The 14,964-nt window shown below is 37.2% G+C and overlaps 1 protein-coding gene across 12 annotated transcripts in view; it reads right to left on the minus strand.

The window, feature by feature from the left end:
- The window catches only part of MBNL1 (muscleblind like splicing regulator 1), a 204,542-nt gene that overhangs the window by 97,881 nt on the left and 91,697 nt on the right, over window positions 1-14,964 (minus strand). The window contains exon 3 of one of the 12 annotated variants that reach the window (XM_042903553.1): window positions 12,621-13,174. The exons of the other annotated variants lie outside the window; for them this stretch is intronic. The gene's annotated coding sequence lies outside the window, so the exon portion shown is untranslated. The remainder of the gene's footprint in view (window positions 1-12,620; window positions 13,175-14,964) is intronic. 12 annotated transcript variants of the gene reach the window in all.

The following is a 14,964-nucleotide window of genomic DNA, read 5'->3' on the forward strand; positions in this document are numbered from 1 at the left end:
CTCCCACAGCCTGGGGGACAAAAGGACCAAAGGAGGCTCCCCAGAGGAGCTATAACTGGTATTGAGCCTAAAAGGACAGGCAGTGGTTAATTAAGAAAAGAAGGGTGGCACAGTTTTTGTTTTTGTTTTTTTGTTTTTGTTTTTGTTTTTTGTTGTTTTTTTTTTTATGAGAAGATAGAATGATGGGAAGGCACGAATGTGAGGCCGTTGAGATGTGTGTGAAAAACTCCAGGGACGCTGGAAAGGAGAGTCTAAACTGAAGAGTGAGTGGTTCAAGGTGGCCCTAGCGAGGTGGGCTAGGGCAAAACGGTGCTTCGACTTAGAAGTCCAATGTAACGGAAGGACCTTCTCATGCTTTCCTGGGTGCTTCTAGAAGACAGTAAGATGTCTGTGCAACTGCATGATAGTCATGATCAATCAGTGTGTTACAAAGTTTGGGACAATAATAAAAACACGAAAAGATGAATACATGAAATTTGCCATTCGCTACATTTTACTCACTTAGATCTGTTTTCTCACCCTTCAATTTTTCCTTCTTCATTTATCTTGAAGAGATATAAAATGAAATATTTCCAGGAGGAATTAAAATCAAGTGGCTTACATTATAAACTTTACAGCTTTACATAATTTGAAAATTTAAATAGAAATAATATTTTACTTTCAGGCTAATATGGAGTCTAAAACCATGAAAATCGTAAATCATAAACCAGTTCATAATCTTTCTGTATCTCTGGAGCTCTACTGTAAAAAATAAGTGGATCACTGATTATTTATGTAAAAGGTAAAGAAAGTTGATTAGTAGTTACTATAAAACAAATAGTAACGTACCATAAGCAAACAAAAACATGTACTCTGTTTTTTAAACGAGAGGCAAAGACAATCTTTCATTTTTTTGCTTCTGCTTAGAATTATTTTTGTTAAGAAAGAATCAAAAACATAATTTGACTATTATAATTAAGGGATCTGTGCCTAGAGTGTGGATCAGAACAAAGTTAAAGACATAAACCTAATCTTACTTGGTTGATACAAACAGCTGTATAAACCACAGCACTTAGCAAACATTTGCTTTGCAAATTTTTGTCTTTTCAAATTGTTTATCTGTCAAAGGCTTCCACTTTCTATAATAAAGCATGGTTAAAAATGTTGTCTGCCTTTATAAAGTATCCACTTTTGAGCTCTAAGCTACATTTTGTTACATTGTAACTTTCCCAACCAGGAAAAAAGAAAGCCTGATATAATAACCCGTCCCCTTCATTTAAAATTAAGAATTTGTTTTAGAAACTGTTTTTGAGGTTCACAAAGATAGCTAATTATAGCCTTCAGCCTTGTACTTTGATGGAAGGCCAGGCTGCAAGACCTTTCCTGATAGCACGGGTTGGTGGGGTTACTGAAACACATTAGGGGATCACATGGAATGGGGTCACATTAAGTAAGCAACGTATATGCTTACTTATACATGAATAAAACATGTTCCCACCCTCACTTAACATATAGTCAAGGTGGGACTATAGGGGAAGTAAAGTTAAACTAATGAATTTAAAAAGCAATATACAAAAGAGTGCAGACACAAGGCAGTGAGCCACCCACACAGCAAACAAGATGGACTGAAGGCACCGGGGAGGACCTTCTTCAATGTGACCAAAGGAAGTGTTTGGTTCATCTTCCTTAAGTCAGCATCTTTACCCACTTTTTTGACCCCTTCTCAACGTCTCTGACATAGGGTACCCTCCATTATCCCTACTTTAAGGAACCTTCATTCCTTTCCTCTCCAATGACTCCTGCACCTTCCTTTAGTGGAACAAAACATGGTTCCATTGGAAGAACACCTCTAGTCTTCTATAACAACCCTCTCTTCTCTGCTCATTTCCCCGACACCAACTTCTCTTCTTTGTGTTACTGAATCTCTTTATAGAGTTGTCTAAACTTGTTGAGTCCTCATGCATGTCTTCCAACTTACGAGTGACTCATCTTCTTGGAATCTGGTTTGCACTGAGGACTCTGCCTTCTCCCTTCCAATTCTACTCAAATTGCTTTCTCAAAGGTTACTGCTGTCCTCTTCACTGCCAGTCAGCGTATCATTTCTGGTTTCTTGTCCCCTCTGTAGCATCTGCAGCATTAACTATTTCCTTCTTTTCTCTTTTGCCCTTCTTGTGCCCTGTCACTTTCTTTGACTTGTCTCTTTTCTGCCTGCTGATTATAGAGAGATGCACTAGAATTTATCATTGCATCCTTTCTTCTCTGTCCATTGTCTCTCTGAATATAACACAGCACTATCTTACAACACAGCACTAACAGTGCTGAGGGAATGGCTTTCAGATGCTTTTTTGTAAATTCAACTACCCAACCAAATCCGTTATCTGCTCCCTGCTTATTCCTTCTCCAAAGAGAGAGAACACATCAAACGTTAGCAAATGGCAATGCCCCCTCCCTGATCATCCAAACTATGAACCTCAAAGTCATTTTCAGCAAACTTCTCTAGCTTTCCTGTTGATAAATGAGGGATAAAACAGCACAGTACAAAACATTTACGGTGCACACATCTTCTTTTTTTTAATTTTTAATGTTTACTTACTTCTGAGACAGAGAGAGAGAGAGAGAGAGAGAGAGAGAGAGAGAGAATGAGTGGGGGAGGGGCAGAGAATGAAGGAGACACAGATCTGAAGCACACTCCAGGCTCTGAGCTGTAAGCACCAAGCCCAACACAGGGCTCGAACCCACGAGCCATGAGATCATGACCTGAGCCGAAGTCGGACCCTTAATTGACTGAGCCACCCAGGCGCCCCATACGGTGCACACTTTTTAAGTACTATTTTTTTTCAAAGCATCACATCAATTTTCCTGAAATATCTTTGAGTGGGCTATATGATTTTATTGTTCAAGATGGGCTACTATGAAATAGGAACTGAATAATTTCCTATTATTAGGCTGACTAACAGATTAGTCAGAAACGATATTCAGCTTTTCTAGTTCAGTAATTGCCTCTAGGCTTTGTAGCAATAGTAAAAACCTTCTAGAGGCAAGCTCAGATAAAAATCGAAAGCCAGTGTTTTGATAAGCTGTTCATTCAGACGTGCAAGTGTCCATTCTTTTTCTTTTCATTTCTTAACATGCCATAGATATAACATTACATTCAGCGGTTCACTTACAAAATAATAAGAAACAAGTTGCCAGTTGTTTGACTCACTTAACAAAGCCACTGATGTTTGCATTTTTCTTAAATAGTGCTTGTGTACTTTTCCAAATTATGAAACAAGACACTGTGGGTAACTCAAGTCAAAAACTAGCTCTATAAATTAGTACCAAGACAAGTAAATGCAACAGCTAGCAATAATTAGATAGCAAGCCCTGAAGAACTGTTATTGGAGTATTTTCAAAAGCCTACAGTGTCTGTTTACATAAGTACTCTATTTAGCACAAGGGATACATTCCTGGGGAATGAGCCCCACGAGAGGGCATGATGGCCAGTACTTGGGCTGATGCGAGCTTGCTTCTCTGTCAGCAAGGCTCTTCCTTTTCTTCAAATTCCCACCCCTTTATTTCTGTAACCCCTCTTTCTGTTACCAGGCTGTAGTAAGGTGTATTATGTTCTCCATAATGTCCCAAGATTTCCAAAAAGCCTCATTTCCATGCTGATATTTAACCTGTTCCCTTAAACTTTTTCTTCAGCAGTTAAAAATCTGCCACAACAATGTCAAGTGCAGAGCTTTTTTAATACAGCAAAGACACCCAATATACTTCTGGGTGTTGCTGCTGCTGGCTGAAGGGTTCAAAATATGTAGTGTGTGCTCCTTTAAGAACAATTGCCATAAAATCCAAATGAAAATAGGGATAGAAAACACACTAAATTCTTCGAAGCCACTATAATTTTCTTAATCCATTTCTATTTATTTTATTTAGAATGCGATTACACGGATCAATGTTTATTTTTAGAAGAGTACTAACTGCCCTTTTGCTTATGATTTGTGTTTTCTCATCTACTGATTCCCCAAAGCTCTATAAATGTAGGGTAATTCAAACTACAAAAACAGTATCTTATAACCTAGAAAGTTCTCATGCTCCTGTAACAACTGGCTGTTACCACAAAAGAAAATGAGGAATTTCACCCAGTTGCTGTCAATGGATTCTTTGTAGTATTTCAAAAAAGTATTTTTCCCTAAAAATAATAAATAGGAAGAATGTGTTACCAATAAGCCTATGCATTCACTCATCCACTCGCTCTTTGATTTTCACCAACACTCATTTATTCAATAAATACACATTGGCTTATCCAGCTGTTTGGTGAAATACTATACTTTGTTGATACAGCAAATTCTATATTCTCTAGTGTTGAAAATACATTTTCTCCTCAGGGGAAGGTGCTTGTTTTCTGTACCTTTCCTTTCTTCCCATTACATGTGCTTTCTCTCCTGGAAAACTTTTTGGGCAACTGAAAGCAGTCTCAAAATTATAGAATAAATTTTAAATAGGACCTTGACTTTTATAATTTATGATTATCTGGGAGAAAAAGTAGAGTTTGGACTCTTCCCCACCCCTACCCTCAACCCCACTATTCTTTTAAGTAGATTAAAATTTATACAATTGTTATACTATAGAAACAAGAATTTTACTTTAGTGTTCATGAAAGCCCTACAGAAGTGTGTGATCGGTGGGCAGGATTCTGGAAAACACCTACTTTTCACAGTTAAGTTTTAAACTTGGATTTATAGTACTTTCTGGATAAATGAATTACTTCAGAAACAAGAAGAAGCAGAGTTTACAAACCATGCTGTGCTGTGCATTATCTCCATTAGATATCATTCAGTCCAGGGGGGCAGAATGGTGGGCATGGTCTGGAGGACAGAGGACACACAGAGTACGAAGGGCACTCCATGCAGACCTGTTTCAGGACACTAAACCAAGTCAAAGTCCAGCGCCTTGTCCACAGCCTTCTTACGTCATCTTTACTCTTGTAAAGCTCCTGACTCCCATCCAAAGTGCCCAGAACATTACAAACCTTAAGTAGAAACTGACCTGATTCCCTAAGAATTGGTGGATTTGAGTGATAGGTAGAAAAATGGCCCAGTTGGAGGCCTTAAAAATGAAATCTAACTTTAAAATATCTCTGAAATGGAACATTATTACTTAAAATTAAACGATAATTTTAACTCCATTTGAGGTTCTGTTACTAAAGTATCAATTCAATCAGTATTTTTTAAATAATTTACTTTCAATCTGTTACTTTTCAATCCACTGAAGGTACTTAAAAACAATTCTGGTTCTTTAATGAACCTAAAATCAAAGTTTCCTCTGAGTTGAGATGTCCTTTTTAAAGGGCTCTACTTCCTTGCAGCAACCTTATTTTTTTTTAACTTTTTTTTAAATTTTTTAACGTTTATTTATTTTTGAGACAGAGAGAGACAGAGCATGAACAGGGCAGGGGCAGAGAGAGAGGGAGACACAGAATCTGAAACAGGCTCCAGGCTCTGAGCTGTCAGCACAGAGCCTGACGCGGGGCTCAAACTCACAGACCGTGAGATCATGACCTGAGCCGAAGTCAGACGCTTAACCGACCAAGCCACCCAGGCGCCCCATTTTTAACTTTTTTTTAATGTTTATTATTTGAGAGAGAGAGAGAGAGAGAGAGAGACAGAGAGAGAGAGAGACAGAGAGAGAGAGAGAAAGAAAGCAGGGGAGGGGCAGAGAGAGATGTAAACAGAGGATCTGAAGCAGGCTCCGTGCTGACAGCACACAGCCCGATGTGGGGCTCAAACTCCTGAACCGTGAGACCATGGCCTGAGCTGAAATTGGACCCTGAACCAACACAGTCACCCAGGCGCCCCATGCAGCAATCTTAATATGGTACAATTAGGTAGGTACTCCTTTGTCATCTGAGAGTTTATTAAATTTTTGTTTGCAAATTTATCAACACAGTTTCAAAATTAAAATTACCATAAAAGAAAGTATAAGTGCAATTCCTCAATCCTGGACTCTAAAAGTAAAATTTGGATTACTTAAAGTCTTAAAGTCATTTTATTTAAATATTTGGTGTGGGGTCTAAAACAGAGTTTACCTTAACTATTGTGATAATTGCTAGATGTGAGGTTTCCAGACAGTTAATCAAGAATGGTGACAATGATTAAACACCACTCACTTTATTTAGAACATTTTCTCTCTTATTAGCGCTGACACTGTTATTTCCAATGACAAAATTCTCCTCAGGGAGAGATTGCACGGATTTTATTTGTACCACTGCCTTTTATGTTTTTAAAAGGGTAAAACAGAACAGATTAAAACTGCCAAGAGCATATCCGGGGCAAGGCTGAGGAGAAGAAAAACTGGTATTCAAGTATCTAAGTTATTTCATGTGTACAGCACTTTATGGGGAGTTGAATTTTTGCTGGTTAATACATACTGCTTCAATAATGTCTCTAGCTTATTACTTAATCAAAACTCACATGATGAATTGCCGAAATAAACTAAAATCAGGCATCAGGAAATACCAGGAAAAGAAAATAAAAGCACCTGCCACAGTTTTTCACACACAAAAAGTATGCTAGACCCACCATATAACTCAGGGACACAAAGCCATAAAAGCAACTGGTTAGAAAGGGTTATAAGGAGTTAATATCATCCAATTCCTGGTTCTGGTGTAAATCCTTTATGGTAAAAGCAAAAGCCTGTGTGTGTGCATTTCCATCTCTACACGTGTGTGTGTGTGTGTGTGTGTGTGTGTGTGTGTGTGTGCGCGCGCGCGCGCGCGCGCGCGCGCGCGCACAGAGAGCGGGAAGGGAGGGAGAACAAGAGGGAGAGGGCAAGTTTACAGACACACTGGAAAAGAAACACACAGAAAGACCCCGCTTTCTATAAAATACACGATGTATGTCAGTGTGATTTTGCCATTGTGTACTCCATTTTTTGTTTAGCTTCATATCAATGAGTACTTTGCCAAGCAAAAATGTTTTAATATGTAATGACTTAGCACTTGATTTAAGAGTCCGTTCTTGAGATACCAGGGACGGCTCCCCACTATCTTAACATTAGAGAAGCACGACTGTAGCACATGGTCTTTTTCAAATTAAGGAGACAAAAATGCTCATGGAAACATGTGGTGTGATGTTAACTCCCACTTAGGAGTTTTGTCACTTTGTTTTGTTTTATTTTGTTTTGTTTTAGGCTTCACACCAGCAAGGAGCCCACCACGGGGCTCGAACTCACAACCCTGAGATCAAGACCTGAGCTGAGATCAAGAGTCTGACACAACCTACTGAGCCACCCGGGCACCCTGCTCACTTGAGGTTTACCAAACAGCTATCTTTCAGGTGCCAGCACACAATATCCTTGTCCTTAAAGACAAGGAGCTAATGTATCTGGCCATACACTATGCAAAGTAATTGGAATTCTTATTTGGATTATCTAAAAAAACCTTTATGGCAACTTAAATTTTAACAAAAATGGTTAGGTGTAACAATAAGCATAGCTAGTTTTTTTAGTAAGTTTTGTGTTTTTAATATATACTTTGATTGAAAGATATGTTCATCTTATTATTTTAGGGAATACGCATCAAAAGAGTAGCAAAAATTTGTAACGAAAAAGCCTCAAAGTTTTACCCATCGTCCCCCACAAATATTCAGCTTTTAGAATGACACTGACTTCCCACATCATCTGCATAAACTCTTCGTTTTCTGACCATGTACTACAAATTACAACTTTACAATATGACATATTGAAAACCATATTTTGATAATTTCCTAATATAAGGTTTTATATATATCAACGATGTTATTTACAGATACATTTTTCCTCAAATCTCTGGCACCAAAGTTGAATTTTTAAAGCCAGAAACATCATTTTTAACTGCATGAGAAACCAATGTAAATGGATTCTAATAGATTTTGATTCTTTAAACTCTAGGTCCTCTGCCTGCAAAGTTTTAAAAACTTGGAATACTTTATGCCTACATCAATTAATCAGACTACACTGACAGTTTCAATTCCGCCATGTCCCTAAACCAGTCATTACAAAGACTATGTACATTCAGGTCCCTGGCCCACCCCTACATCTGCCTCAACTCTTCCCTCTGTCCCAGAGGGAGCCCCAAGGCATCCTGTTCTTCCTGCACTGTAGCCCTGCTTTCCAATCCCTTGGTTGGCCATGATACCCTTAAATGAGTTCTCCCTTTTTTCATTATCAAGCATGTATCAAGTGCCCACTGTTTCCTACACCCTATGTGAGGCACTGCCAACAACTAAGATGAACATCTCTGACTTCAAGAAGTTTGAGAATTTAGGAAGGAAAGTCCCTGGTCTTACTAGCATTCAAGGCTAACCCGTGATACTCAGCTTAGCCCAGGTTAACTCACTCTCCCCAGAATTGAGCCCCAGCTGCTGGTCTGGGTTCTGCTTCAAAAAAGAAAGAAAATAATCCCACCACATCTGCTTAACCAGGACTATTGTCATCACCTGGTTACTCTGATGCCACTCACTGACATCAACCCAGATAGAGAGTTCACCCACCTTCTGGATGGTACAACCACTCTATATTTGGGTCAATTCTGACCTTTGATGCCTTCTCCCCCTTTCTGCACTGGTCTGCCACTGGGAAAATAGCTTTGACAAGGAAAGCATATGGATTCTTGGAGAATGGAAAGTCATCTAATCACCGAGATCCTATCCATTTTTAACATTTTATGGGGTTCTGATTTTCATAAACCATGCATTTCATTTTGTGGACATGCTATTGTTTTTAAAGAAACATTTACATCTCTATCAATTATAATAAAAGTCACTTATTGGAGGTGCTCTTTAATTTCTATCACTTACTGTCTACAATAATGTGATATAATAGACACTATTATGTGATTCATACACAAAGAACCCTAGAGAGGTATGCAATTTACTTAATACCACACAGTTCCTATGAGGCAGGGCTGAAATTCTAATCCTTGGAAGACTTACTCCTAGAGTTTTCTCTAAACCACTGAACTATGCAACTTTCCCCATCAGCATACATGACATCATGATTTATGCATCATAAAAGGTATGAGTAGGTCATATGAGTAGGTATGAGAAGCAGTGTCAGAGTTCAGAGACAAGCATGAGTTTTTGCTTTGTGGTTCTTGATGCTATTGCTTATGGAAAGAGTGTATGTATTCCTGTTTCATTTGGTTTTCCCATCAGACAGACTTGGGTCTGAATCACTTTCTAGTTATAAAATCTTGGGAAAATTACATAACAACAACAATTTATTGGTTGTTTTCTACATGCTAGCCACTGTGCTAAGTGCTTGGCATACACTTTCTCATTAAATTAAATTAAATATTCATAAAAATCCTGACAAAGAGATTATATTCTTCATATTTTAGAGTAGGTAAGACTACAACTGACAAAGTAAGTAGCCTTTCCAAGGTCCAATAGCCAAGGAGTAAACAGACTGCAGTGGAAGGAGACTTAGGCAGAACCATCTTGATGGCACTATGCCATGAAAAGGTTAGGACTGAATTTGGGAACTAGCACTTACGGCCAGGTGTTACAACTAGTAAGGACCTGTGCTCATTGTCCACCAGTCCAGATGGTTCTCATTCTCTCCAAGAAAGGATAAAGAATACACAGGAAAGAGCGAACAGTGGAAATTGAGAGGTACCAGTCTTATGAGTTGAGTGACGGCAGAAATACTCAGGGATCATTATGACTGGGGTTAAGAACCTTATTTTGAGAACTGGCCTAAGACTTCAAGACTAAACTTTCAGTGAGTAAGTACTTCACATCTTTTCCAAAATAAGTGTTATAAATCTCTATTCCAAAAGTACTCCAGCTAGTTTTCAAACTGAACTTCCTAAAAAGAGCATTCAGAGTTTTCATTCTTAGTTTTGCACACATTTTACTCTCAGGTCCATCCATATTGGGCCTTAAGTCCATCTTGGGCATCATTCAAGGGGAATGGATTATAGTTACACCTCCCAAAAAATCGCATAAAGGGAGCCTGGGCATGGCCCCATTAAATGATGATAGATATTCAGTAAAGTCAGGGAGAATTTGGATTTTGAGGTAATAATTCTAAGTCAGGCAACCAGAAAGCATTTAAATTAACAAACATGTCAAATAATTCCACTTACATATAATTATTATAGCACAGAGAATGTGCACCCATTCACTTTTATGATATCACACATAAACAGATACCTTTAAAGATGCAAGCTGAGGAATTTTTCAACTTTGGAAATAGTGGAAGTCAATTAAAAATTTTCTGCTTAGAAACAGAAAATGAACTGCCACATACATACACACACACACATAGGTGTAATCTTTTCAATTTTAAGAACTTAAATTTTCAGAAAACTGCCAAATTTATAGGATCACACACTGAAATAAATGGCATGCCAGAAGTTTAATAGTCCATCCGAACAAAAATATTTTAATGATTCTTGCACTGTACTTTTGAAAATCCTAATATAAGTAAGGTAAGCCACATTACACGAGGCAGAAATAAAAAGGAAATTCGAAAGGCCACAATCAGGCTACACTGCAGAAGTGAGCTCACATTTATCAGCCGTGATCAGACACACTTGATACTGAGGAAAATCACTTTAACTCCTAGACTCCATTCTTTGCTCTGCAAACACTGGCAGGCTGAAATGTAAGGCAACTTCAGTAAACAGCATTGCCTAGAGTCAAGTGCCCTGGGTTAGAATTCAGTGATTTGTATTCTGGTCTTGGCTCTAGGCTTAAAAATTGTGAATTATCAGCCCTCTGTTCCCTTATCTGCAAAAGGGTCATCCTATTATTTATTCAATAGATTTTTTCTATTCAGGTAGTTGCTAAGATCTTTATGGCACCAATACTTTATATGATGTACTTTTTCTGTACATCCTAAAAAAGAAATCACTTAGGTCTTACTGTACTGAGTTCAGCTTATGTGAAGTTACTTTGTCCATTAAACATTAAATGCAGTGAATACCACTAACTCATTATGTTCCATTCAAAATATTGTAAGTATTTTTAAAGTTTTAAAGTAATTTTATAAATGTTTACAATAATTTCACTCACTCTATCTTAATGTTTAATATTTAATGATAATATTTTATTTATTATTAAATATTATAAATACTATTTTATTTATTAAACATTATAAATAACATTTTATGTATTAATAATTTAATATTTAATATAATCTATAATACAATTTATAACATAATATATAATGATAATTAAGTACATACATTGTTTCAATTCTTGTCCTAGAAGATTATAAGAATTCTAAATAAATAGAAAAAGGAAAATGTACTTCAGAAGCCAACCTGAGAATAATGCAACCTCCCGGCTTGAGACTGTGCCTTATATTTTCAAAAACTATAAACTCATTATAAATGTTAAGAATTAAAGCATTACAATTGTCCTCTTCTGTTTTTACACATGAAATCAATTACCCGATTTAATGCACTAGAAAGACTTCCATTCACTTATACTTTTGAGGTCTCGAGGAAATAAAACTGGGTTATTTTCAAGTGTAAATAAAATACTTTGTTGAACATCTTTTAGTTTAAAAAAAACAAGCATTCTAAATAAGCACTATCAAAGAGAAACCTTGCTTCATTTTGTATGGCTATTAGTAAATACTCTTTTTCATTTTTAAAACCTCAGTTACACATTCAGTTATTGAGATGAAGGAGTTTCAATGTGACAGCTAATAGCCTTGATTCCAACTACAGGGCATCAATTAACAGATTGAGTCCACATTGAAAAGAAAACAAAGGACAAAAAAGAGATGAATGAAAAGTAAGGCCACTGAGGATCTCATACTAGAAGAGCTGTCTTAATATCACTTCACAGATTACTGCTTACGAATGGAGGCAGGGCAAAGAATAAAAGTTGTAAATAATGCTGAAGAGATAGGTGACTGTGCTGTTCACGCCAAGATGCTGCTGATCTCTCTCTCCCTCTCCCCCTCGCCCCCGCTTCATCCAGGTTATTTACACCCATATGGAGTGATTTTTTTTCCCAAAAATTAGGGGCGGGGAATGATTCCCCTTTAAAAAACTGAAAATCAAGCCCTAAAAGAAGAGGAAATGCTACATTTAGAATGCTAAGCAGTAATGTTTGACAAAGGACAATATTGTACCCTTGAAGTACCACGATCTGAACACCTCTTCCCATTCCTTTTGAATTAATTACGGCTTTAGAAATTTGAGTGTAAATAAATTAAGGAAATAGTAATTTAATATTTCTAGTTTTAAACATTAACAGAAGTAAACAAAATACAGGCATTTGGAAACAAATAACTTCTACTTTATTTTTTACTGTTTTAACTGTTTTAATTCTCAAGATTTCTCTTACTGAATACACAATGTAGACTGTGAAAGAGAAAAGAGTGCTTCATAGATTCCAATTCAAAGAATGGAAAAAACATTTTTTTAATCTATTCAATGCCAAGTTTAATATAAATAAAATAGATTAGAAATGCTATCATACCAAATTCCCAAAAGAGGCATTTTAATACGTAGTTACCCAACCGAAGACTCATATTCTGGCTCTATCATCAAGCACAGAGTTCCCCAAGGATATTCTTTAGCTATTTAGTCTACATTAAATCCATGGCTGTAGGTTTTCAGCTTCTAGAACAGCTTCCTAGAGAAATCAGAATCTTACCTTTACATATCTTCTGCAGACGTTTCTTGGTGCTTTGAAAAGTCCTGAGGTCTATGTCAAACGGCCATTCTCTTGCTCCCAGGGTCTTAGGGGCTTGGAGAAATCCCAACACCTGCTGCTACCACTGAGTGTCGATGCTAGAAAAGCTTCAGGGTTTTGACAGCAGGATCACTGAGCCACAGCCAAAGCTTGGGAAGCCTTAACAACTGAAAGCAAGTGTAGAGGGCAATGTGGTACCCAGCACGGGCTCAATTGTAGCAGCAGGGGAAGGAATACTCCCGCCCTCACAAGGGTATAGAGGCAGCCATCAGGGAACCCAGGCTCTGTCGATGGACAGGGCGGAGGAAGTGGAGACATGACCACACAGCACAAGACCCTGGGGGAACGGAACAACTAGCACAGAGCTCAGGTAGCGCTTGAAAAGAATCACCAAAATTCCCCGACAGAACACAAGAAGCAATGGCGAAATGCAACAAAATACATGGAGACAGGCCATTCTAGCATCCCATAAGAGAGCCAAAAACACAGTTGAGGGGGAGATATGGAGCTCTAGTCTAGAAAGAAAAGTAAGGAAGACATATTACAGTATGCCTACTGTGTTTTAGCTTAACAATCTAGTAAGTGACATAAAATTCCTAAATCCTATCGTTCTAACATTCATATTAAGAAAACTCACAAATACAAAAAATCACAGGGTGCTAATCCACAAGGCAGCAGAAATTAAAAGGCAAAGCTGTCCATTATCAGAGGACAAAATGTAACCGAAGTTTAAACTGAACTTGATTTTAACTTGAGAAATAAAATTGCTTTTTAAATAAGAACAACAAATGTTTTATCAAATATACCACCTCCTATCCTGATGAGATGAGGAAGGCTGAAGGAGGAATTCAATGAGATGAGAGAAAAAGAATATGAAGAAAAAGAAGTGGACACAGAGTGTTCAGAAATTAAAAGAAGAAGGCACAGAAGAAGAGGGAGGAAGAAAAGAGGAGGAAGACAGGAAAGTGTGATTAATGTGCTAGGTGTTAATGCATGGTCACATAAACCGCTCGCTAAGACTCTCCAGAAGCTGGACTTGATAATGTTCTGTTTTCCAGAGAGCTCCTTCTAGCTTGTTAACCACTTTTCACAGCTCTTCAATGATTCGCAAGCCCTCAGGAGCTCATGCAAAGGAGCCCGCTGAATATTAAATATCAAAAAGGTACAAGAGACAGACCCTAAGACAATTCTGCTTCGAGGAGCTGGATAAAATCAAGTAAGGAATGAAATATAAACTCTGACAGGACTTTAATAATTCCTAATATGTGTCAAAATAAAAATAATCGGGTTAATTTAGGAACTATCATTTTTTCAAGACTAGAAACAAATTAACCATGGGTGCCGTTTTATGCTTGTTTCAGAAATAAATAAGAAGAAAATCTGCTGCTTGATGGCGGTTACATGTATGCAATTCTTGACTTCACATATTGACTTACCTATGTTTTTAAATTCAAGTTAGCCAAAATATTAATAATAATCTTTTACCTGGGTATCAAGTAGCTGAAATCATGCTGTTTTAGGAAAGGCTGATTTCCATGCCTCACCATATAGATACAGACATATAGTTAATAACACACACAATAAAAGCAGCTCTTGTTGGGCAAATTTACTTACATCCCTTACATCACTAAGGGTCCACCACTTTTATAAAATGAAATAATCCTTAGGCTACATAATACTAAGTACTGCCCAGGCAGCTAGTACTTTAAATTTGAGAGAATTGAGAATTTATGACGGAAAAGGATGGAGAATCTGAATTTCCCCCTAAAAATATTTTTTATTGTATAAACAGTGCCTCTAAGTTCAGATGTTGGTGTGAACTAAAACTTAATATTTTAAAACATAATATTTTCAGTATGATAGCTTTGGATAAGGAAAGACTGAGTGAGCCATAATGGTGGAAACCAAAGGGAAGTGGACTTTTAAAAAAATGTATAGTCTGACTTTGAACAAATATAAAACATCAATTACAGTTTGTTTTTCTGACCTATGTTGTCAACCCCACTCATGAAAATCAGTTTCAACAATCTAGCCAACAATAACTAAAACAAAAAAATGTGAACGAGTAAATGTTGCCAAATGCAAAATGGCAACATGGATTCATTTGCAAAACTCTTTAGATTACATGGTATGTCAGGATTATTTTCAGTGGAAATAGAAAAATCAGTACTAGCCATTTAAAAATATACATTCTATTGCTACTGAAGTATCTTACTAAAGTAATAAGATCAAATCATCTAAACCTGTGTTTTCCCTGCTGTTAAGCATCAGAAGGTGAGAAATTTTTGACAAATGTGCTCACAAT

The sequence above is a fragment of the Panthera leo genome, chromosome C2 (genome assembly GCF_018350215.1).
Source record: "Panthera leo isolate Ple1 chromosome C2, P.leo_Ple1_pat1.1, whole genome shotgun sequence".
Lineage (NCBI taxonomy): Eukaryota > Metazoa > Chordata > Mammalia > Carnivora > Felidae > Panthera > Panthera leo.